At 35.7% G+C, this 24620-nt stretch overlaps 1 protein-coding gene across 2 annotated transcripts in view; it reads right to left on the reverse strand.

Moving 5' to 3' along the window:
* Positions 1–16629, reverse strand: part of LOC105211906 (complexin) — a 290240-nt gene extending 273611 nt beyond the window's left edge. Inside the window, exon 1 of one of the 2 annotated variants that reach the window (XM_011183591.3) lies at positions 16116–16629. The gene's annotated coding sequence lies outside the window, so the exon portion shown is untranslated. Of the gene's footprint in view, positions 1–14117; positions 14276–16115 lie in introns of those variants that run through there. The other variant, XM_054225568.1, reaches the window with a different exon arrangement.
* Between the last annotated feature and the right edge of the window lie 7991 nt (positions 16630–24620).

Raw genomic sequence — 24620 nt, forward strand, 5'->3', positions numbered from 1 at the left:
TAGAAGATCAATAAACGCTGCGAAAATGAAAAATGGCTAAGTTCACAAGAATTCTGATTGCTTCAGTGTGCTCGTCCAGCAAAGGCGCTGCATATCAAGTTCTGGCATCATGTACTCATACCCGCGTGTGCGTGCTGCTCCAATGAGAATAGGCACGCAATCCATATTTGCACTTGTACTTTCGACTCTTTTTTTCGGATTTTTTCCAACTTTGTTTACGCAACTGTGCGTGCGTACGTGATAAATTTGGCAGTAAGCCAAATATTCACAATTCTAAAGGGACTTGGAACAGTGCCAATATGCGTATGTAAAGCTTTGAGCAAGTGTGTGTATGTATGCATGAACTCAGAGGTTACTTCCGAAGTAATCAATGCCACGAAAGGTCAAAGCATGAATGATACAAGTAAACAATGACAATCAAGCTAAACAAATCACCAAAATGCAAATAGAATTACGCAAGAAAGGGTAATCGTAAGTAAGTGAAACACAAAACCGCTGTGGCGATAAGAAAAGGAAGCATTTTAATTACAAACAACCGAAATTGGATTCACGATGTTAAATGTTAAATGTTAAATGTTAAATGTTAAATGTTAAATGTTAAATGTTAAATGTTAAATGTTAAATGTTAAATGTTAAATGTTAAATGTTAAATGTTAAATGTTAAATGTTAAATGTTAAATGTTAAATGTTAAATGTTAAATGTTAAATGTTAAATGTTAAATGTTAAATGTTAAATGTTAAATGTTAAATGTTAAATGTTAAATGTTAAATGTTAAATGTTAAATGTTAAATGTTAAATGTTAAATGTTAAATGTTAAATGTTAAATGTTAAATGTTAAATGTTAAATGTTAAATGTTAAATGTTAAATGTTAAATGTTAAATGTTAAATGTTAAATGTTAAATGTTAAATGTTAAATGTTAAATGTTAAATGTTAAATGTTAAATGTTAAATGTTAAATGTTAAATGTTAAATGTTAAATGTTAAATGTTAAATGTTAAATGTTAAATGTTAAATGTTAAATGTTAAATGTTAAATGTTAAATGTTAAATGTTAAATGTTAAATGTTAAATGTTAAATGTTAAATGTTAAATGTTAAATGTTAAATGTTAAATGTTAAATGTTAAATGTTAAATGTTAAATGTTAAATGTTAAATGTTAAATGTTAAATGTTAAATGTTAAATGTTAAATGTTAAATGTTAAATGTTAAATGTTAAATGTTAAATGTTAAATGTTAAATGTTAAATGTTAAATGTTAAATGTTAAATGTTAAATGTTAAATGTTAAATGTTAAATGTTAAATGTTAAATGTTAAATGTTAAATGTTAAATGTTAAATGTTAAATGTTAAATGTTAAATGTTAAATGTTAAATGTTATATGTTAAATGTTAAATGTTAAATGTTAAATGTTAAATGTTAAATGTTAAATGTTAAATGTTAAATGTTAAATGTTAAATGTTAAATGTTAAATGTTAAATGTTAAATGTTAAATGTTAAATGTTAAATGTTAAATGTTAAATGTTAAATGTTAAATGTTAAATGTTAAATGTTAAATGTTAAATGTTAAATGTTAAATGTTAAATGTTAAATGTTAAATGTTAAATGTTAAATGTTAAATGTTAAATGTTAAATGTTAAATGTTAAATGTTAAATGTTAAATGTTAAATGTTAAATGTTAAATGTTAAATGTTAAATGTTAAATGTTAAATGTTAAATGTTAAATGTTAAATGTTAAATGTTAAATGTTAAATGTTAAATGTTAAATGTTAAATGTTAAATGTTAAATGTTAAATGTTAAATGTTAAATGTTAAATGTTAAATGTTAAATGTTAAATGTTAAATGTTAAATGTTAAATGTTAAATGTTAAATGTTAAATGTTAAATGTTAAATGTTAAATGTTAAATGTTAAATGTTAAATGTTAAATGTTAAATGTTAAATGTTAAATGTTAAATGTTAAATGTTAAATGTTAAATGTTAAATGTTAAATGTTAAATGTTAAATGTTAAATGTTAAATGTTAAATGTTAAATGTTAAATGTTAAATGTTAAATGTTAAATGTTAAATGTTAAATGTTAAATGTTAAATGTTAAATGTTAAATGTTAAATGTTAAATGTTAAATGTTAAATGTTAAATGTTAAATGTTAAATGTTAAATGTTAAATGTTAAATCGTAACTGCTCAACATATCACAATATTTTTAAAGTGTATGATATAAATAAGGAAATTTTTGTTGTAATTAATTGACAGCGTAAAAACAAAATATACAAGTAGACACAAGCAAATGATGATAATGAGCCCGTCAAGGTTATTTTAAAATCGCGCTCATGCAAATAGCACAAATCAGAAGTGTTCTTCCATCGATCTTTACTCAGCAAGGCTCTTATTGGAAGATCTGACAAGTGAAAAGGGTATTTTCAGCAACAGTGCTCGCCGAGTGTGAGGTAAAATGTTGGCTAAGTGAAGGTTTTTGCCAACACCAGCAAAGAAATTTTCAATTCTGTGTAAGTACTTGCATTAATGACATTTTACAAAAACGAAAAAAGAAACGTGTTGAGAACGGCCACATGTTAGCGACGCTTTGTTAAAGCTCAAAATGGAAAAATGTCACTTCATGCAAATATAAAAGAACATGTGAGTGGACCCCAAGCACTGCAAAAAGTGCTGGTGATGGCAACACTAATTGCCTAATTTCCGTTAAAGAGTTGAATTGAATGTCAAAGGCAGAGACAGCTGGGCAGGCGAAGTGCAAAGAGCTAAGGCCGAAGAATAAAACGAAAAACAATGCAAAAAGAGCAAATAACAACTGCAAGTGTCAGTGAAGATGATGGAAGCACAGCTACATACATATGAGTTACTAATATAGTATGGATGTATAAAGGGTGGTGCTTGCAACACTTTAGAGAAATCTAATGTTGCTTGACCAGCTTGAAACTGTGAATAAAAGAAGGCTGAGCCGCAGCTATCATAAGGCTGTGTAGCATAGCTGTAACATAGTATTACCCACTCCACATTCTAGCAATTTTTTATAATTTAGTTTACGGAGTGACTCTATATATGCATGATATATTGAGCTGAGAGCCTCCACCATATGCATGAAAAATATAAATTGTGGTCATCCACAAAATTTAACACATAACTGTAGAAGATTGCAGCACTAACACGACCCTGCAACCCTAAAATTTCGGGTCCATCACCAGCTTTTTGTCACTCACAATGCTTTCAACATACATACACTCATACAAACCCATACTCATATAAGGTCTTCAGTGCTCTTCAGTTTTGCCTAAATTGCTAAACTCATTTACACTGTCATGCATCTTATATGTGGTTGTGTGTGTGTGTGAGGGCCGTGTGGGGAAATTCATTGCTGGTTATTACAAATTGTCAGCTGATTTGCACAAATGTTCACAAAATTGAAATTTCCGTTTCGGTTTCATTAAATGCCACAAAAATGAAATGAAAGAGCCGAGCACAAGTTGGTAAGATAAATGTTAGAGGAGTAGTTTGTATGAAGGGTTCGAAATGCGATGGAGAATTGATGGACAGTATCTAAATGCTTTTGTCTGTTTTTCGTGTAGAAACATACATATAAATATGGGTGTAAGAAATGCATGCCGTTTATCTATGCTTGAAATATCGTCTGCTATGTGGGGAAATGCCGGATATGTGCCAGTTGTAAAGGAAGTATGCCACTCGAGAAAGGTTCTCTGGTTCTCTGGGTAATTGCAAGCAATTTAAAGTAAGTTACTTCAAAATAACTGTATATCGAATGTGGTAGGGCTTTCATGGTTGAGGTAATTACTAATTTGGACCAATTTATAGACACAATGACGAGTAATTTTAGTTATTGATTTTAATGATTTTCGTCTGACATTGAGAATATCGCAGACAATAATATATCCTTTCATTTCAATCGATCAAATTCTGATAGTGTTCAAAGCTCTCATATAAGAGAAACGTCAATGCTCAAAAAGCACAAAAAATTAAAGCTTAAAAAATCTTAGAGTTTTTTTTAAATATGCAGGAGTCAAAATCAGAAAAATATCTGAAATTTTTTTTGGAAATTTGAAACTTGAAAATTTTTAAAAAGCTTTTAAAAAGTTTTTTCTTAGAAGTTCAGCATTGAAGAAAAATATTTGTATTAATGTTTCCATGTGTCGAAATTCGACAAATGCGTAAAGTTATCATTTGGAAGATTTTACATAGCTTTAAAAGCTCAGTTAAGTATGTTCATAAAAGCTCTACAATGAAGAAAACAATTTAGGCTAAGTTTTAGATAAATAAAAATGAAATAGTCGGTGTTTTCTCTTAAAAAATGCAAAGCTTTACGAGCTCATATAAGAAAGCTCATTAAAGCTCACGGTCAAAGAAGAAATTTTGTTTTAATAAATCTGTTTGTCAAAATCAGAGAAATATACAGCCCTTTCCCGATAAAAAATTAAAAAATTTTAAAATTTTATGGATGAATGTTCATAAAAGATCACCATTGAAGAAAATAATTTATTTTGAAGTTTACATGAGCCAAAATTAGATTAATATAGAAAAATTTGCAAGGCATCAAAAGCTCATTTATGATATTTCGTAAAAGCTTTCTCACGAATATAAAATTTTGCACTAAGATTTCCATGACCAAAATTTGCAAAGCTCTAAAAACTCATACATGAATGCACATAATTAAATGCACATAAATACATGAAATCACCATTAAAGACTAATCTTAATAAATTCATTACTCTAAATCAGATAAATGTCCGAGCTTTCACTGGAACAAATTTACAGAAGCTTCAAACTTTTTTATGAAAGCTCATAAAAGTTCACCATCGCTTCAAATTTCAAAATCTATACAAACAGCGAATTGTGTTTAAGCATCGTTGATTTAGAAACTCTTGTATTTTATTTTAAAGTTGATCAGATAAGACAAATCTGAATCAATGAAGGAAGAGACGAAATTTTTGTCATAAATTAAATATTGTCTCTCTAACAAAGCATGTGACCAAATTGGAATTAAAATTGTATACCATCAACTAAAACAATCTACACGAGTACATATGTATGTGAGTCTGTTAGAATTTTTATTGATTTCTATACTTAAGTAGCAAATTGTTCGTAATGTCATAGCATTTGTAACATTTTCAGCGAATCTCTGACAGACTGTTTGCCGCATTTACTTTGAAGGACACGCTCAATGCCAGAATGTGTACTATGCTATGTGTTAGTGCGCTTAACATACGGCATATGTGTAAGCAGATATGTGTGGTAGAGTAGGCGCTGATGACTGGTGAAATTCTGTCAAGAATTTAACGTTATTTTTGCCGTTAGTCGCGCAGAAAAGCTTTCAATTTACGCCAAGTACTATCTGCATGCACAGCACATCAGCTCTATGAGCGTGTGAGTGTGAGTCGTAGTGGAGGTGTAGTAGTGTGTATGTGTGCACATTATGCTACAGCGCAGCAGTTAAGTAACTTATACGCCATGGCGGCTTGGCGCTGCGTGATTACACAATGCAAGTGAAAATGCATACACTCATATTTCTGGGTATTTGTGTGAGTGCAACAATGGAGATGTATGCATAAAAGGACTTTGATGGAGTATGTTATAAGTACATAGCGAAATTTTGAGTAAAAGCAATCAATTTTCATCGTACACACGCACTTGCTGGAATGTTGCTTATTGCTACAAAATTGCTTCGACAATATTGCGAAATTCATAGGAAAAATATTAAGATTTCAAAAACATGTGATTCCAGTGAATTTTTGCATAAAAGTTGTTTCGTAAATAAAATTTTCTAATTTTTATTTCTGCGATTTCTATTTCTTTTCCAACCCCTTTCTATTAGATCAATAGAAATAAATATCTCTCTATAATTATACATACATATATGTGTGTGTCTTTATACATACATATATATTTATATAACCAACACTCCTTCATATAACTGTATATAAATGCACGTTTTTCCTTCACATTTTTTCGACATTCGCCATTTTTTCCCTTCGTTCCAATTTAGGCTGGCACGTTCGCTTAAGTCACTGACGCCTTGAGCCGTTTTGCCAGCTCCATTATTTTCTCATCAGTTCTCTTATATCATCCGTTTACTATTTGTTCGTATTTTTATTGTTCACTACAGATGTTTCATTAATTGATGAGCTTACCCTAAATGGACATCACGTGTCGCTGACATCTCGAGCTGGCCATGTTTATGCCAAATAAATAAATAAACAAAAAAAAGCCGAAAACCGAAAAAGGAAAACCCGCAAATATATATATATATATATATATATATATATATATATTTGGCTGTGTGTATAATCTTGTGCATATATTTATTGTGTGGTCCAGTGAAACTGGGCAGTGAATTTGATTTTTCGTGAACATATACGGATTCTTTATATGCATACATATGTATTTATAAGCATTCTGAAATAGTGATAGTAATTGGAGTATCTATAAAAAGTATTGCATTTTCTCTCTATGCCATTTCTGCATCTGTCTACTCTCATTTAAAGAAAATATATGGCATATAAATTATAACAAATATTTTTGGGGTTATGGGAGTCGAATCGAACAATACTATTATAATTTGGCTGCCTTAAAGCTTCAGCAAATTGAAGTTATAATTTATTATTGGTAGCAGAAATTACATAAGAAACAGAGAATAAGTATGGACACTGAGTAACTAATGAGCTTGTTAATGCAAATAAACTATAAAATTTCCCCTCTAATAAATAGTATGGGTCCCAATTTTTATGGACTCAACGTATGATATTTTTCAAGATTTATCAATCTTTATATACCATAGTTGAGGTCGGGATCTTTCGGGGTGTGCTTCCCCTTCCCCTTTCATTTATATACAAACACTACAGTTAGAGAACGATACATTTTGAATTTTGAAGAGACCTAGTTATAGAATAAAGAAATATACACATAAACCGATAAATCCATACTACTGTCATGTATAAAATGTTTGTTACATTCAAAAAAGATCATACGGGGTAATGAATGGTATACCCAAATGGTCGGGTGACGATATGAACTTTCATTATTTTATGGATATTGATACCTGTCCGTCTGCCCATATTTCAAAATTTCCGTCTGTCTACCAATAACTAAGGAATCTTATTATATTGACTGGTCCTCGGAAAGGATGATACTAGAGGGCAATCATAACATGACTACATCCACAAGACACCATTATTCCATGAACCAGAATCAAACTATAAAAATATTCACAGAGAGTCCCAAGGATCTCAAGGTGGATCAAATCGAGTAACTCTCTTTTTGAAAACAAGACCATTGGGTCTAATGGACATATATATGTACCTCAAGAGCTACTACTAAGCATTATAAGTGTTTGGCATAAATGATTGAAGGTATACTGTGAAAATGAACAAAAGTCATGTAATAACCTCACTTACGAAAGTTTGATAATTCCATCAAAAATTTTCATGAAATTTAGATTTAGGAATTTCTGTAAGAATTGCAGAGAATAGCAGTGCGGCAAGCTAGTGACGATAGCACCCGATTCTCTCCAGCGCGTCAATATTGCAAGTGGACGAAGATATTCAAACAAAACTTGCCACAAGTAGCGCTTCCTATATATGATAAGTTCAATCTAAGAGTAGGAGATAGCGATTCATGCCAGAAAATAATAATATTTCAGTTCCCCTTACCCCTATATAGTCAGAATAATTTTGTCCAACCCCATGATTGATTTTTATTAATGCATATTGGTTATTTCTCAATAATATTAAACGGAAATTCTATCTTTGCTGATATTTTGAGCCAAACATTTTACGAATCTCACTTCCCTTCACTTATATATAACCAATATAATGTTTCTATTAATTGTCGGTTGGCTTTGTACCACATATATTTACTTGTCAATTGGTCAAGGTCAGAGAATATATATTCTGCTTTTTCCCGCATGGATAAGGAGGCGAAGCGAATGGGTCTGGAGGTGAATGAGGACAAGACGAAATATCTCCTGTCATCAAACAAACAGTCGGCGCATTCGCGTCTTGGCTCCCACGTCACTGTTGACAGTCATATCTTCGAGGTCGTAGATAATTTCGTATACCTGGGAACCAGCATCAACAACACGAACAATGTCAGCCTCGAAATCCAGCGCAGAATAACTCTTGCCAACAGGTGCTACTTTGGACTGAGTAGGCAATTGAACAGTAAAGTCCTCTCTCGACGAACCCAAATCAAGCTCTACAAGTCGCTTATCATTCCCGTCCTGCTTTACGGTGCAGAAGCTTGGACGATGGCAACATCAGATGAGACGACACTAGGAGTTTTCGAGAGGAAAATTTTGCGTAAGATTTATGGTCCTCAGAACATTGGCAACGGCGAATACCGCAGACGATGGAACGATGAGCTGTACGAGTTATACGACGACATTGACATAGTTCAGCGAATAAAAAGACAGCGGCTACGCTGGCTAGGTCATGTTGTCCGAATGGACGAAAACACTCCAGCCCTGAAAGTGTTCGATGCAGTACCCGCCGGAGGAAGCCGAGGAAGGGGAAGGCCTCCACTCCGTTGGAGGGACCAGGTGGAGAGCGACCTGGTTACACTTGGGATCTCCAACTGGCGCCGAACTGCGAAGGAGAGAGAGAGGTGGCGCACTATCGTCGATTCGGCTATAACCGGCTAAACGGTTGCAACGCCAATCAATGTACAATTAATGTAATTTCATCACAAAAAAATTTATGATTTTCAGATCTCACACCCCTGGTTGACTTAACATCAAATATGTCCTTCAAAGCGTCAGATATTGATATTGATGATATTGAGCTATAATATTTCATAATGTGATTCTTTAGATATGCCATTTACATTCAATTAGTAAGGAGTAATGCAAATTTATGTTAATTAAAAATCTCGGACTGTACACAGTTTTTTCCAAATTTTCTCAAATTACAAATCTCATCTGATAAGACCTAAAAAGACCTGTAATTCGTCAAAGATAAATAAGAATTAAATTGTTAATAAGAATATTAATTGAATAGAGAAAAGATTCAATTAATAACATTATTAATAATTGAGATAAAATTTAATTTAAACCTTTTGATCAGTTAACTGACTTCAAAAAATGTGGGTCATTGTTAGACCAAATTTATACAAATTGCTAACTAATTACTTAAATGCCCGCCGCCCAAAACGAATGCTTTTGTCACTTGCAGAATGAAAATGCTTTTATAACAAATTCTAATACAAATTCACAGAATTTTGATTTGTTGCGAAGTCATTTGTGAAATGACTGCATTTTTACAATAAGATTTTGGGCAAAATGATTTTAATCAAATTAAGCGATAAAAATGTTGACAACAATGCAAAGAAAGAAAGCTGGCCCCGGCAAAAGGACGCACAGAAGAAAGGCACGAAAGAAAGGAAACAAGATTCTCAAAAAGTGACGCAGCACAAAAGCCATAGCTGAAGACCGGAAAAATTAGCATACCAAAAAGTTTAGGGAAAAAATGTGAAGACTAGAGTAATACACAGACACTCACGAGCTCACTACACAAATAGACTCTATAAACTCACTAAGAGGAAGAAAAAGCACCAAAAAGAGTTATAAAATCGCGAGGAGGTAAATGGAATGACTAAAGAAATCACTGACATAACTGAACGGAAGCAGCGAAGAAGAAACAACGTGCACACAATGGAGACGCAAAGCAAAGCAGAATAAGGCGCAGGATAAGGCAAAGCACAACGGCTAAGTTAAGTAATCAAATCTGTGCAAGGCAGACGAGTAAATAAGCCAACAACAAAGCAAACATGTGATTCGGCAAATACTTCCAAAAGCAAAATCAATTCAGCGCACTACATGGAGGGGAGTAAGTGTGAGGCAGGGGGCCTGCACTGGCGGGCGCTGGCATGAGTTGTGCGAAATTTGTTACGCAAATTTTTACAGGATTAACATTTGCCGCGGCTGTGTTGTGAGGTGAATGTAAACAAAGTTTATCGATGTTTACGAAAATCATTGCAAAATAATAACAAAGCGGCGGCACAAGGATATGGGGCGGGGCGGAACAATACATTTGTTTGTACAATATACGTCGTGGGTGCAAAGTATGGACTCGCCATTTACATTGTGATTTCGAGCGACAAAAATCGACAGAAAACGCCAAAAGCTGAATAAAGTGGTCGGATGCAGTCATCGAGCTGTGCCAGTGGTTTTATGCTGGCGCCACAATCACTCGTAGCAACGGCGAGGAGGTGCGGATGGGTTATTAAATATGTGTGTGCATACAGTGGACCGATTTGCAATATATTGTGTGGAAAATTTGAAGAATATTAGTATTTTTTATTTAAAAATGAGACAACTGAGGTAATTGTTACATTTTCACCAGCAGGGTACACTATATCCAAGACTATATGCTCACTTAATTCTGCTAAGATATCTCACATATTAACCGATATATGCGGTATAAAGCCCGCCGTATCTTTGAAAAACCTATAATTTTGTATACGGGAGCTAGGAGATGTTATGACCCGATTTTAATAATTTTTGGAACAGAGACTCAGTATTAGAAGAAGAAAAAATCCTCTGAATTACATTAAATTATCTGAGAGATTTACCCATAGTTTCGGTTAAAAATTACCCTTAGGCGCTGAGTTCATTATGTTCGATATCCGGGGTCTTGAAAAGTTATAGTCCGATTTCGACAATTTTTCACAAGTGATGCAACACCTCAAATACAATATTTGTGTAAAGTTTTATTCTGCTATATTCATTGGTTCCTTATGTATACATTATAAAGTGATGGAATTCAAATTTGAGTTATATGTGAAGTAGGCGTGGTGTTACTGACTATGCCCATTTTCTACGAGGGTGTCAAAAAAATATTATTTACCGAATTTCATTGAAATCGGTCGAGTAGTTCCTGAGATAAGGTTTTTGACCCAAAAGTGGGCGACGCCACGCTCATTTTCAATTTAAAAAAAAATCTGAGTGCAAATTTAGTGTTTCTGACGTTTTTCGTTAGTGAGTTAACTTACTTTTAGTAATTTTCAACCTAACCTTTGTATGGAGGTCGGCGTCCGATTTCGTCCGACTGCAGAATGTTTGGTTTATATAAATTTATTGGTTTGCGACATATACCAAAACAACTATTTTGGGGCGGATCTCTATCCTTGATCCCATCATAGTTGGATTTTTCTGCCGATTGGAAATATGTCTATCAACTACTATTATCCACGAGGCCATGGAAGTATGATAAACTTCAGAAGTTCTCAGATAGTAATAAATTGTAGGGTAATTAATTGGTTGTCGCCTTAAGGTCGGTTAAAGCTTGATATTTGAATACTTAACGTAAGACACCGATTTCTTAAATATTTAATTGTACACAAATTCTGAATTGAACGTATACCAAATATCGTAATAGCCAAATATGATCACAGTTCCATTTTCGAAACGCAGACGGTCAGTTAAGATCCTTTCAGGTTAGATAGAATCGATTGTCGAGAGAATGAGTTAAAACTAAAACATTGTGGAGTTGATTTGTATTGTAGAAATCAGTAGTATGTCGAAAACATATTGGAAATAAGTATAAAAATAAATATATTTGATAATCTAATGCAAATATACATAATTTTGTAAAATATTGAAAATTCGTCTTGGAATAGAATATAATAGAAATTCTATTACGGGGCTTTACCAGTGTGACACTTAAAAACATATTTTTTTTTTTTGGTTTTTGCTTATTCGATAGTGTATACTTTCCAAAATATCCTGTGAAAAGCTACGATCTTGAATAGTTTTTAAATGACAGCGTTCTAAAGAGCCGCCATTCGCTCGTATAAACCTCTATAGTTGAAACTTTAAACGCATTTTTCTCAAAACGACATTTTCCAAAATTGCTGACATCACAACTCAATGAGGTTATGACCGATCGACTTCAAATTGAGTATTATTTAATATATTTATGAAAATGGCCAATCCGGCATTAAAAAATACCATTTTTTTACCTAAAAAACGAAATTTTTTTCAGAATTACGCAATTTTGATGTTTTTCAATATAGTATAGAAAATACCTTCCATTTTAATAACCTTTTTGAATTTTTTTGTTTTAGCTATTTATTGGGCCGGAATCATGTCAGTTGGGGAACGTTTTTTTTTTTTGGCACCACCGAAGCATAACTCCATTACTTTTCAACATTTTTGTAAAATCTTAAAATATTGCTGAAAATATACTTTATTATGTCCAAAAAACTTCGAAACATTCGATAGTACTTTCTTAAAAAAAATCACGAAAATTGCCTAATTCTTTATGGGTACACTGGTCTAGCCCCTTAAGCCTAAGCAAATCGCTGCTAAATCGATCCGACATAGCTTTGAGTATATTTTAGATATATATTACAACAGCAATATTTAAATGATTTATCAATTTCCAGGTAACCCTAGTTTTTAAAATAAATAAAATTCCTTTGAAAGTCAACTAACGAATTCAAGCTTCAGCGTCGATAACCACTGTGCGTACACAATTGCAGAAATGCGGTTTTCTCCATTGGCGGTCGATCGCTGACAAAGAGGTATTAGAGTGGCCTTTTCAATAAGCCCAACAATGAGGCAATTGTTTACATGTACGACCACGCAAATGTGTGATAGTGTGTGCGTGTGTGTGTGTGTGTTTGCCACACATATGTAAGCATACAATTTACAATTACACCAAAAGCCAACACAGACACATTAATATATATATCATATACATATAAGTATGTGTAATGAAACACCAAAAATGTACACGCAAACACACACAGCGATACACCGATACACAGCTAACACCAACACCACATCTACACTTACGAGCAGAGTGCTCCCCAGTCTATATGATGGCACTGACGATGACTAGAACGAAGCGTTAGCGCCAGCGATGACGTGCACAAGCGGGTGTGCAAATGCGCTTTGGACTGAGGTCGAGGCTGAGTCGTCGCTAAAACGCTGAATCGCTGTGGCGCCGTGGAACACCGTGGGCTGAGTGGCTAAAACACAGCCAACAAAGATACTTAGAATGGAGGCGTTAAGGATAATGACGATGAAGTCGCCGCTGTTAGGTCGGTCGGTGGATTAGTGGGTCGTCGTTGCCTTGTATAAACCGGTGCGTTGGTGATGAAGGTTATGCACACACAACTTTATTGTTGTTTTTGTACCACACTACAATACTTAATGCAACTACAACTACAAACAACTATAAGTGTGAATGTTGGCGGTGGCAGTCAGACAAAAGGACTGCCACTTCAAGGGTGTGGGCCAAGCACAATGTTCGCTGCTGATGACGAAATTCCTTTACTATTTCCCTTTTGCGTTCGACGTTTTTGTTGTATTCTTTTGTTTTGCAGCAATTTGTTCAGCTTCGTTCGCACTTTTTGTTTTATTTTCGTTTAGTTTTTTGTTGTTGTTGCTATTTTTTTTTCCTTGTGCGCGCCTTTCTCCAGCAGACGTGTATACTTTATGCCAACAAACTGACAATACACTTGGCGCCACGACGGCTTTGGGGGCGACTGGCGCGGCAGCGGCTACACCCTATTTACTACTAACACTACTACTCTTTTTCTATAGTGCTTGAGTATCTATAAGATACAATTGTTACTATCTGCTACTGTGTGGCGCAATGTGTAAGAGGAAACTGTAATAGCGCGGCGGCAAATTGCTGTGATTAGTTGTTGTTTTTGTTGCTTTTGTTATAGTTGTGATGACGTCGTCGGTGTCGTCGTCTTCGAGGGTTAGGATGTTGCGGCGTTCACAACGTGATTAACTGTGTAAGTGTGTGTATATGCTACTGACTAGTTTATTAGCTAACACTGACTAATTTTATGTAAAAACTTACAGTTATAAAAAATTCGAATAAAAAAAATATTTTTCGAAATTATTTTCGCTACTTTTTATGCGAGTATTTGTGCTTTAGATATGCTTACTCTCAAATTTAGTTGAATATGTGCCTAAAAGTAGACTAAATTATCGTTGTGCTGATATGTAGTTGGTTACGCGTTTACGGTGTTTTTTTGGTGTTTTCGTTAATATTGCTAATTCGGTTTTTCACACAAAAAATGCTACTCTGGCCAGCTATTTGCAACAAAATTTCACACACTACATTAAAATTTAGCTACCTTTTCGTCTGGTTGCGCCGACAAACCGTTTCACAGGACAACACTACAGCCAACACTACAGCAACTCCAAAATATCGACGTTTCTCGCCTCTTTTGTTTCGCACACTTTTTTCGCGTTCTATTGACCTTTTATGCAATGTCCACGCTTATATTATAGCGAATTTTATTTGAAATGTTTCACTTTTTTTTGTTTTTTGCTTTTATTGAAGTCGGCTTTTGTGCTGCTTATGTATAAAAATTTTTACAGTTACTCTTCACACACTGGCACTGGCACTCTTTTGTTGTAAACACACATTTATTTATCACTCTGTACTTTGGCTGCTGCTTAACTGCTGTTGCCTTTGCTGTTTTCCACGCTGCGACAAAAACAAGAAATGTGAAATCTGAAATGTGCTGTCAAAAATGGAAATCACAGAGAGCGTTATAGTAGAAATGCGGCAAAAAGAGTGTGAGAGAGAAACGGAAATTACACAGGCAGAGCGCAGAATACAGTATTGTGTAAAGGACAAAGGACAAATGCGGACATTGGGTGAAAGCAATGAGCAAACAAACAAAGTTGGAAAGATGGCGCAATAAAGGAGAGCCTGTAGGAAATTCGCAATGAGTATGAGAGTGAGTTTGTAGAAAATGTTGAAGCTTTGCATATATTATATAGCCTATCCTCAAAGTGTTAGTTAAGATATAAAAACAATAAAAGCTTTCATGAGTAGGAAGAGCTTTCATTATATGAAAGCTTCCGCCAGAAACGTTTAAGACACAATTAGCAAACTTAATATCGTGCAAAAAATTACAAGATCTATCAATTATTTATGATTATAATATTTACATAAGAACCTCAAATATTCGTTTCTTTCAGACTCATAAATTGTCGTGGGAACTTCCGACATTTGGCAAGTGACGGATATTTCTTCACTCTTTACATTTTTTTGATGAAGTAAGTTTCTAACATGATAGATCTGTCAATCATGCTATAAAAGCTCTTGATGTAATATGCTGAATTCGTTATGGTTCCAAGATAGGGATCTGTTCAAGGATTTACTAAAAATAGATTAACTAATAAGAGTTTACTAGAGCAAATACAACTATATTGAACTTCAATTTCCTAATGTTTGTTGCTCGCATAAATCTATATAAGATGAAGCATACTTCAAATTTACAGAAGTCCCAATATCAATGTTCCAGAACTCCAAATTCTCGATACACCTTCTGAAGAACTCAAAGCAACCTCTGTGGCTGACCACTTTAGTCACTATATTCCTTTTCACAACTTCCACCATTCCTACTGGGCGCTTATTTACGTGTGAGTTCATGAAAAGCGCCCGCCAGTTGAGGTCCTGGTTCTCTCAGTGTTCACTTACTTACTTGCTGTCGCATGCATAATAAATTGACCAGCATTTACTACCCACACATGTTAACCTATAAATATATACCGCTATATGTATCAATGTGCGTCTGTCAATAACCTCTGTCAGTCTAAATGGCGCACACTGTGGCTGTTGTTGGGCGTTTGTGTGTTAGTGGCAGAGCGTTTTCGATTTTGTTTTATTTTTGCTTATGTCATTGGTTGCCTTAACGATGCAGACAATTGTCAAACTTCAGTTTTGACAGTTAGAAAGTGGACTACAATACGACTGTATGGAAAGCTTAGCGAAGAGCTTTCAAAAGCTTTTGCTGCAGTGAAGTAAAATGCATAAATAAATAAGCGAGAGTGACAGTTTGTAGTGAGTGAAATTGTGAGGTTAGGTATTTGTTGATAGTTTCAGAGCAATAATATTTTCTAAAAGTATTCTTTCAGGCGTTGAGACTTTTTTGTTGGAAATGCTTATTTTGAAGTACTAAATTTATAGTGAAGTATAGTAAAAGCGACTAAAATGGCAAACTAGTGTTATTGGTGACAGTTTGAGGCATACATTTGGGCGCATAGAAATGGAAAATTAAGTAATAAATGCTGTCAACATATTATAAAAAGTATGAATAACTTCCGTTGCCTGTAATTACCTGTACAAATTCGTTTATGCGTTGACTTGATATTGTAACTGCATATATATACATATATATTTATGCAATCTGTTACGTGAATATATATTCTTACAATACTCGTGTATTAGCCATATGAATGTGCCACAACCCGGAAGGAAGTTTGCATATGAGTTTGAACACACGTATTTCAGATATGAGTGCTCAGCACAAGGACGCCAGATAACTAATTCATTGATTTTTTACCGTTATACGTAATTTGTGCACAATTTTTTTTTTACAAACGATTTGATACACGTTTATTTTATTACAACTTAGTAAGACAATCGCATTAAAAGTACAACACCAAATACACATGAGACGTTACTGATTACACATACAAATACACACACACGAACATACGAGTACACTTTAGTACACTAACACAACCTTCTTCGGCTTATTAGAATTTAGACTTCCTTAATATAATTTAACGATTATTATTATTATTATTGCGAATTTCTTGGTGTTTTCGATATTTCGAATATATTTTTCAATTCGCTTGGCGAGATACACTGCGTCTGCGAAAATGTCAGAAATTAAGTGATTTCCTTTGCTCGCTCACTGTGCTCGTTCGCTCGCTTTTACGCGTTCGCATTCATATTCGTTGTAATTTAGATTTGTATCGCCGCCTCACACACACACACACACGAGCATACTTTTTAATTTCGACTTCCCTTTTAGCTATCACATCGCTCACATCTCTTCGCGTGTATTCGCTAGCCTCGCGCTCTTCACTTGCCTTTGCTTGCGCTCCTGCTTCATCCTCCTTCAATTATTTACTCTCCTTGTGCTTTCTGACTCTGATTTCATTTTTCACATTTTTCGCATTCCTGTTTGTTGTCTGATTCTTAACGTTTTCCGCCTTTATGGGAGAGTGGTTGTTTTTGTGTGTCATAATAGTGCGCTAGCTGCCACCATCACCACCCCCACAATATTGAGTACGACCATTCTCCTCTGTTGTTTTGGCTCGTAAAGTAACTGCAGCCTCTTCTCTCCTTCTCTCTTCGTGCGTCTTTACGCCAGTTATTGCTTCCTTTTCCACTTTATCTTATTCACTTTGCTATCTTTTCCACGTTTTTGATTTTAAATAGCGCCACCTGCTCCTTGTAAGTCCTTAATGCCAGATTTTGGTTGTTGATTGTTTGTGCGCGGGGTCTGGTGTTGTGCTGTCAGTGTGTTTCTCAGGAAGGAAAAATGTTTGCTTAAATTTATTTTGTCATATATGAGCATATCTTTTTAAAAGGGTATTTAAGGATATTCTAGATATTGCTTTGATAAAAATAATAATAAAAAAAAGAATTTATTTAAAGAGAGGCGCTTAGTACATCTAAGTGGTTTAATTAACTTCTATTATAAATATAATATATCAAAACGGTAGTTTTGTCATTAGATGCATGCATAAGACACTTCGCTAGCGCTTCGATTTGTTTTCCTTCGGTCCAATATTAGTAGATCATACTATTTGTATTGATAATTCGACCATTAATCAAGATTATTTATGTATAAACTGAGAGATCCTAAATAAACTTTAAATTCGTATAAAGCAAAGTTGTCAGTTCGTGTTACCGCCGACAAGTGGTGTTTTCAAAAATCTTCTACAAATTCGAGTTGAAGTTTTTGGACGGAACGCCATCCACATTTTTGGAAATGTCTTTATTTCTATTAGATAAAAATCCCAAGTTATCTTATATAATACTAAGATCAACATATGTATATAATAAACTTCATTAAGTAGCCCCCTCTTATAATTCGAAATATGAACGTGAAGATCACTCAGATGGACATCATTACTATAGGTATATGTCGGGCAGTGAGCTACATGATATTTCGATTATTTTTGAAAAACATTTCATATATCGGGGCTATCATTTATTACAAGCTCTTCTTCCACAGATTTTATAAATATGAAGATTTAATATATTTTAAGTAAGGAGATGAAGGAGCTAATTGCTGAAGATATTTTTGTCGATTTAACATTTTTTAGTTACTTCTTCTTCTCGACTGGCGTAGACACCGCTTATGCGGTTATAGCCGAGTCCACAACAGCGCGCCACGCATCTCTCAGAAGACAGGTTCTTCTCCACCTGGTTCTTCCTCCCCGTCGCCGTTGCCAATGTTTGAGGGACCATAAATCTTCCGCAAAATCTTTCTGCTCCATAAAGTATGACGGGAATGATGAGGGACTTGTAGAGTTTAGTTTCTGTTCGTCGAGAGAGGACTTTACTTTTCAATTGCCTACTCAGTCCATAGTAGAACTTGTTGGCAAGAGTGATTCTGCATTGGATTTCAAGGCTGACATTATTATCGGTGTTGATGCTGGTGCCTAGGTAGACGAAATTATCTACAACTTCAAATTTATGACTGTCAACAGTGATGTGGGAGCCAAGACGCGAATCCGCTGACTGTTTGTTTGATGAGAGAAATATTTTTTAGTTACTGCCCGTCATATATTCTGGAATAGCGTAATTAAATGGGAAACGTCCGATTCAGTACCTTAGCCTAATTTTTGTGGATGTAAATAACACTCAACTGGACGGCTCATTTCTTTTATGAGAGGTCTCCGTGAATATGAATAAAATATATTTTCAAAGCATGTTCCACAATTTCTAACATCATATTACAAGAATCAGCCGAGTATAAAAGTGTTTCAGCGTTATTTTACACACAATTCATATTTAATAGTCATATGACATATCTTTCGATAACATATTCGATTCTAGGCTTCATAGGTCGTAAAAAATATGAAAAATAAATCTTAAAGATTATTTTACATTACCTACTGCAAAAAGCTTCATTCGTGATAGATAGATTATAGAGATGATAGATCTGTTGAAAAATTAGAATTTTTTTCTACCATTTTAACAGGTAGCTATCACACTTCTGACGTTACTTGCGTGGATTTCAAATACGATCGAAATTAGTCGATCCTCAAGTTTATGGTTCTCAGAAAAATGGCAAGGACCATTCCTCTCTCTATTCATGACGTCACGAACTGATATGTTTTATGTCAGACGGACTTCAAGAAAAGTAGTCTGCAGAAATTTTCGTGATTTCTATTATGTTTGATCTGTGCTAATATCTTTTGAGCTATTTAACTTTGAATGGAATTTTTTATTTAATATATTTATTAAAAGAACTAGGAGATAATTATAAAATTATAATAACACTACTAAATATCCAATATGAGCTAAAATTAGTCTGAAGATTCAGTGATACTTTCTGTATACCCTTACCGTTCCTTTATCACAAGTTAAAGTTTTCTCAAAGAATGTCTATTAAATTCTATATAAGGGAAGGCAGCATCAAGCAACTTACAGCTTGAAAGAATTGAAATCACTTCTTCCAAAAATTCGAATTCTTTTGTGTGAGAAACATATGTGTATATGTATATGAATATACAAGTGTTGAGAATATAAATCTTCAGATATTTGAATGCTTAACGCTGTTAGCGGAAACACAGAAAATAAAGTATATGCGCACTTGAAGAATAGGCCATAAACTGGCTGAGGCGATGAAATATGCGCAAAAATTTTCGTAGACAAATGCATGAAATCATGGAGATAAGCAGAAAAGCTATAAAATAGGAATTTTTACTAGGCTAATATAAAAATTCAAGCTTGAAGTCTCAGCGAATATTGGCAATACGAAGTGTTTGTAAGAAGACACATATATAGTATATGAGTAGATATGTATGAGTTTCCTCTAAAAATTTAACTGTTTACATTAGCATAAGTATTTTCATTAATCTTTTATATTTCTAATTCAATGCGTTTAAAAATTTACTAACCGGATTTGCTGACATAAAATTCAGTTAAATTTTGTCCCCAATTCTATGACGCCTATGGGAAATAAGCGCTTGGCAAACAAAAGTCAAAGCTCGAATAGACACGCTTTCAAATTTTATATCGCATTTCATTGGCAAACTGACCGGCTTTTGTGTCAGCCGTTGCTGGCGCAGGCATTCAAGGCACTTTTGGGAATGGCCTAATTCAATAGAATTTGCATAAAAATTCAATTCATGCAAAATTAAAAACGATTATGTGTCCGCATGTGACCGTTTTTATAGTTGCCGGGATACGTTTTAAGAAAGCGTTTCAAATAATAGTGAAAAAAGCTAGCAGGCAGGGTTAATAAAAACCAATATTACGGTTAGCCATTGCAAGCTTCATGAGCTTATGAGTCTTAATTTTTTTTATGCACCGTGATATAAGTTTTTAATAATGCTCACTCTCTGCCAACAACAACTGCAGAACTTTCAATTAATACTTTTAAATTTGTTTGTTCTCTTTTCCTTTCTGCAGCAGCATGATCCAGCGCTTAATTCGATTTGCATGATTAAAATGAAGCGTGTCCAGCGTTTAAGCAGAATTTATTAAAAGACGATTGGAAACTAATAAAATCCTTGAAAATTTGCAACGGCTTAACAAGTGCTGGACATTAGTTCGTTTAACCCGTTTCGCCTGTCGCCTGTCGCCTGTCGCCTGTCGCCCATTGGCAACAACAATCAACGCTGCTTGCTGACTGCTGTGCAGCGGCATTAAGTGAATTTGTCTTTGTTTTTTTTTTTTTTTTTTTTTTTTTTTATGGCTATAGCGCTCAGCTTGTTGGGGTAAAAACAAAACCAGCCAATATTTTCAAGCTAAATTGCATTTTCTTGTAAAGCTAACAAAGTCTTAGTGTGCGAAAAAACACAAACACACGGATGCTTGGCAATAACCCAGTAAGCACAAGCTCTTAGACCAGCCAGAATTTTTTTTAGATAAGTTCACTGTCAAATGAAATTCAATTGGACCTAGTACAACAACTGGTCCAATCGAAAAAAATACTTTAAATTCCTCTTTCTTAACTTCTTGAAGCCAGAATATTGAGGATATCTTTCAAACGGGGGGATCAGATTAAAGGTCTTTTAGACTGTGTTTGTTAAACAGCTCTCATTACTTACCAAGGATGTATGTGATTGGCGTTGCAACCGTTTAGCCGGTTATAGCCGAATCGACGATAGTGCGCCACCTCTCTCTCTCCTTCGCAGTTCGGCGCCAGTTGGAGATCCCAAGCTTAACCAGGTCGCTCTCCACCTGGTCCCTCCAACGGAGTGGAGGCCTTCCCCTTCCTCGGCTTCCTACGGCGGGTACTGCATCGAACACTTTCAGGGCTGGAGTGTTTTCGTCCATTCGGACAACATGACCTAGCCAGCGTAGCCGCTGTCTTTTTATTCGCTGAACTATGTCAATGTCGTCGTATAACTCGTACAGCTCATCGTTCCATCGTCTGCGGTATTCGCCGTTGCCAATGTTCTGAGGACCATAGATCTTGCGCAAAATTTTCCTCTCGAAAACTCCTAGTGTCGTCTCATCTGATGTTGACATCGTCCAAGCTTCTGCACCGTAAAGCAGGACCGGAATGATAAGCGACTTGTAGAGCTTGATTTTGGTTCGTCGAGAGAGGACTTTACTGTTCAATTGCCTACTCAGTCCAAAGTAGCACCTGTTGGCAAGAGTTATTCTGCGCTGGATTTCGAGGCTGACATTGTTCGTGTTGTTGATGCTGGTTCCCAGGTATACGAAATTATCTACGACCTCGAAGTTATGACTATCAACAGTGACGTGGGAGCCAAGACGCGAATGCGCCGACTGTTTGTTTGATGACAGGAGATATTTCGTCTTGTCCTCATTCACCTCCAGACCCATTCGCTTCGCCTCCTTATCCATGCGGGAAAAAGCAGAACAAACGGCGCGGTTGTTGCTTCCGATGATATCAATATCATCGGCGTACGCCAGGAGCTGTACACTCTTGTAGAAGATTGTACCTTCTCGGTTTAGTTCTGCAGCTCTTATAATTTTCTCCAGCATCAGGTTAAAGAAGTCGCACGATAGTGAGTCACCTTGTCTGAAACCTCGTTTGGTATCGAACGGCTCGGAGAGGTCCTTCCCAATCATGACGGAGCTTTTGGTGTTGCTCAACGTCAACTTACACAGCCGTATTAGCTTTGCGGGGATACCAAATTCAGACATCGCGGCATAAAGGCAGCTCCTTTTCGTGCTGTCGAAAGCAGCTTTAAAATCGACAAAAAGGTGGTGTGTGTCGATCCTCTTTTCACGGGTCTTCTCCAAGATTTGGCGCATGGTGAATATCTGGTCAGTTGTCGATTTTCCAGGTCTAAAGCCACACTGATAAGGTCCAATCAGTTTGTTGACGGTGGGCTTTAGTCTTTCACACAGTACGCTCGATAGAACCTTGTATGCGATATTTAGAAGGCTGATCCCACGGTAATTGGCGCAGATTGTGGGATCTCCCTTTTTATGGATTGGGCAGAGCACACTGAGATTCCAATCGTCAGGCATGCTTTCTTCCGACCATATTCTGCAAAGAAGCTGATGCATGCACCTTATCAGTTCTTCGCCGCCGTATTTGAATAGTTCTGCCGGTAATCTATCGGCCCCCGCTGCTTTGTTGTTCTTCAAGCGGGTAATTGCTATTCGAATTTCTTCATGGTCGGGTAATGGAACATCTGTTCCATCGTCATCGATTTGGGGATCGGGTTCGCCATCTCCTGGTGTTGTACTCTCACTGCTATTCAGCAGGTCGGAGAAGTGTTCCCTCCATAATCCCAGTATGCCCTGGACATCGGTTACCAGATTACCACCTTGGTCTCTACATGAGGATGCTCCGGTCTTGAAACCTTCGTTAAGTCGCTTCATTTTTTCATAAAATTTTCGAGCATTCCCTCTGTCTGCCAGCTTCTCAAGCTCTTCGTACTCACGCATTTCGGCCTCTTTCTTTTTTTGTCTGCAGATGCGTCTCGCTTCCCTCTTCAGCTCTCGGTATCTATCCCATCCCGCACGTGTTGTGGTCGTTTGCAACGTTGCGAGGTAGGCAGTCTGTTTTCTCTCCGCTGCGCGACGGCACTCCTCATCGTACCAGCTTGTTTTTTGTCGTTGCCGAAAACCAATTGTTTCGGCTGCAGCGGTACGCAGTGAGTTTGAGATGCCGTTCCACAGTTCCCTTATACCGAGATGCTGATGAGTGCTCTCAGAGAGCAGGAGTGCAAGTCGAGTAGAGTATTTCGTGGCTGTCTGTTGCGATTGCAGCTTTTCGACGTCGAACCTTCCTTGTGTTTGTAGACGGGCGTTCTTTGCTGCACAGAGGCGGGTGCGTATCTTCGCTGCGACCAGATAATGGTCCGAGTCTATATTTGGTCCTCGGAGCGTACGCACGTCTAAAACACATGAGACATGTCTTCCGTCTATCACAACGTGATCGATTTGGTTCCGCGTGTTTCGATCAGGAGACAGCCAAGTAACGGGTGATTTTTTTGAGGTTAGGATTTTCATGCATTAGTATTTGACAGATCACGTGGGATTTCAGACATGGTGTCAAAGAGAAAGATGCTCAGTATGCTTTGACATTTCATCATGAATAGACTTACTAACGAGCTAACGTCGAATTTTCAGTGAATGGGCCCTAGAAAAGTTGGCAAAAAAACCGCTTTTTTATCGACAAATTTTGTTCAGCGATGAGGCTCATTTCTGGTTGAATGGCTACGTAAATAAGCAAAATTGCCGCATTTGGGGTGAAGAGCAACCAGAAGCCGTTCAAGAACTGCCCATGCATCCCGAAAAATGCACTGTTTGGTGTGGTTTGTACGCTGGTGGAATCATTGGACCGTATTTTTTCAAAGATGCTGTTGGACGATCGCTATCGTTCGATGCTAACAAACTTTTTGTTGCCAAAAATGGAAGAACTGAACTTGGTTGACATGTGGTTTCAACAAGATGGCGCTACATGCCACACAGCTCGCGATTCTATGGCCATTTTGAGGGAAAACTTCGGAGAACAATTCATCTCAAGAAATGGACCCGTAAGTTGGCCACCAAGATCATGCGATTTAACGCCTTTAGACTATTTTTTGTGGGGCTACGTCAAGTCTAAAGTCTACAGAAATAAGCCAGCAACTATTCCAGCTTTGGAAGACAACATTTCCGAAGAAATTCGGGCTATTCCGGCCGAAATGCTCGAAAAAGTTGCCCAAAATTGGACTTTCCGAATGGACCACCTAAGACGCAGCCGCGGTCAACATTTAAATGAAATTATCTTCAAAAAGTAAATGTCATGAACCAATCTAACGTTTCAAATAAAGAACCGATGAGATTTTGCAAATTTTATTTATATTTTTTTAAAAAAGTTATCAAGCTCTTAAAAAATCACCCTTTAGCTTACCAAGGATACAATTTCTAATTCCCCCTTAATCCAGACTTTTTACTCAGTTTGTTGGAATAAAACTGAAAAGAAATTTTATAAATAGGTGGTGCACATAATAGAGACAAATCACTCTATCGGAAGTAGATGGTGGAAGTCATTAATTTCTACTCATTTAGATGAAATACTTATTGTTTAGATGAATTCGTCTTCTTTAAAGGGAGGCACAGAAGAAATGGATCTAAGGGACTTCTTTCGATGACAATCAGGGCTACGAAATTGGAACGG

This window comes from Zeugodacus cucurbitae, chromosome 2 (assembly GCF_028554725.1).
Source record: "Zeugodacus cucurbitae isolate PBARC_wt_2022May chromosome 2, idZeuCucr1.2, whole genome shotgun sequence".
NCBI lineage: Eukaryota > Metazoa > Arthropoda > Insecta > Diptera > Tephritidae > Zeugodacus > Zeugodacus cucurbitae.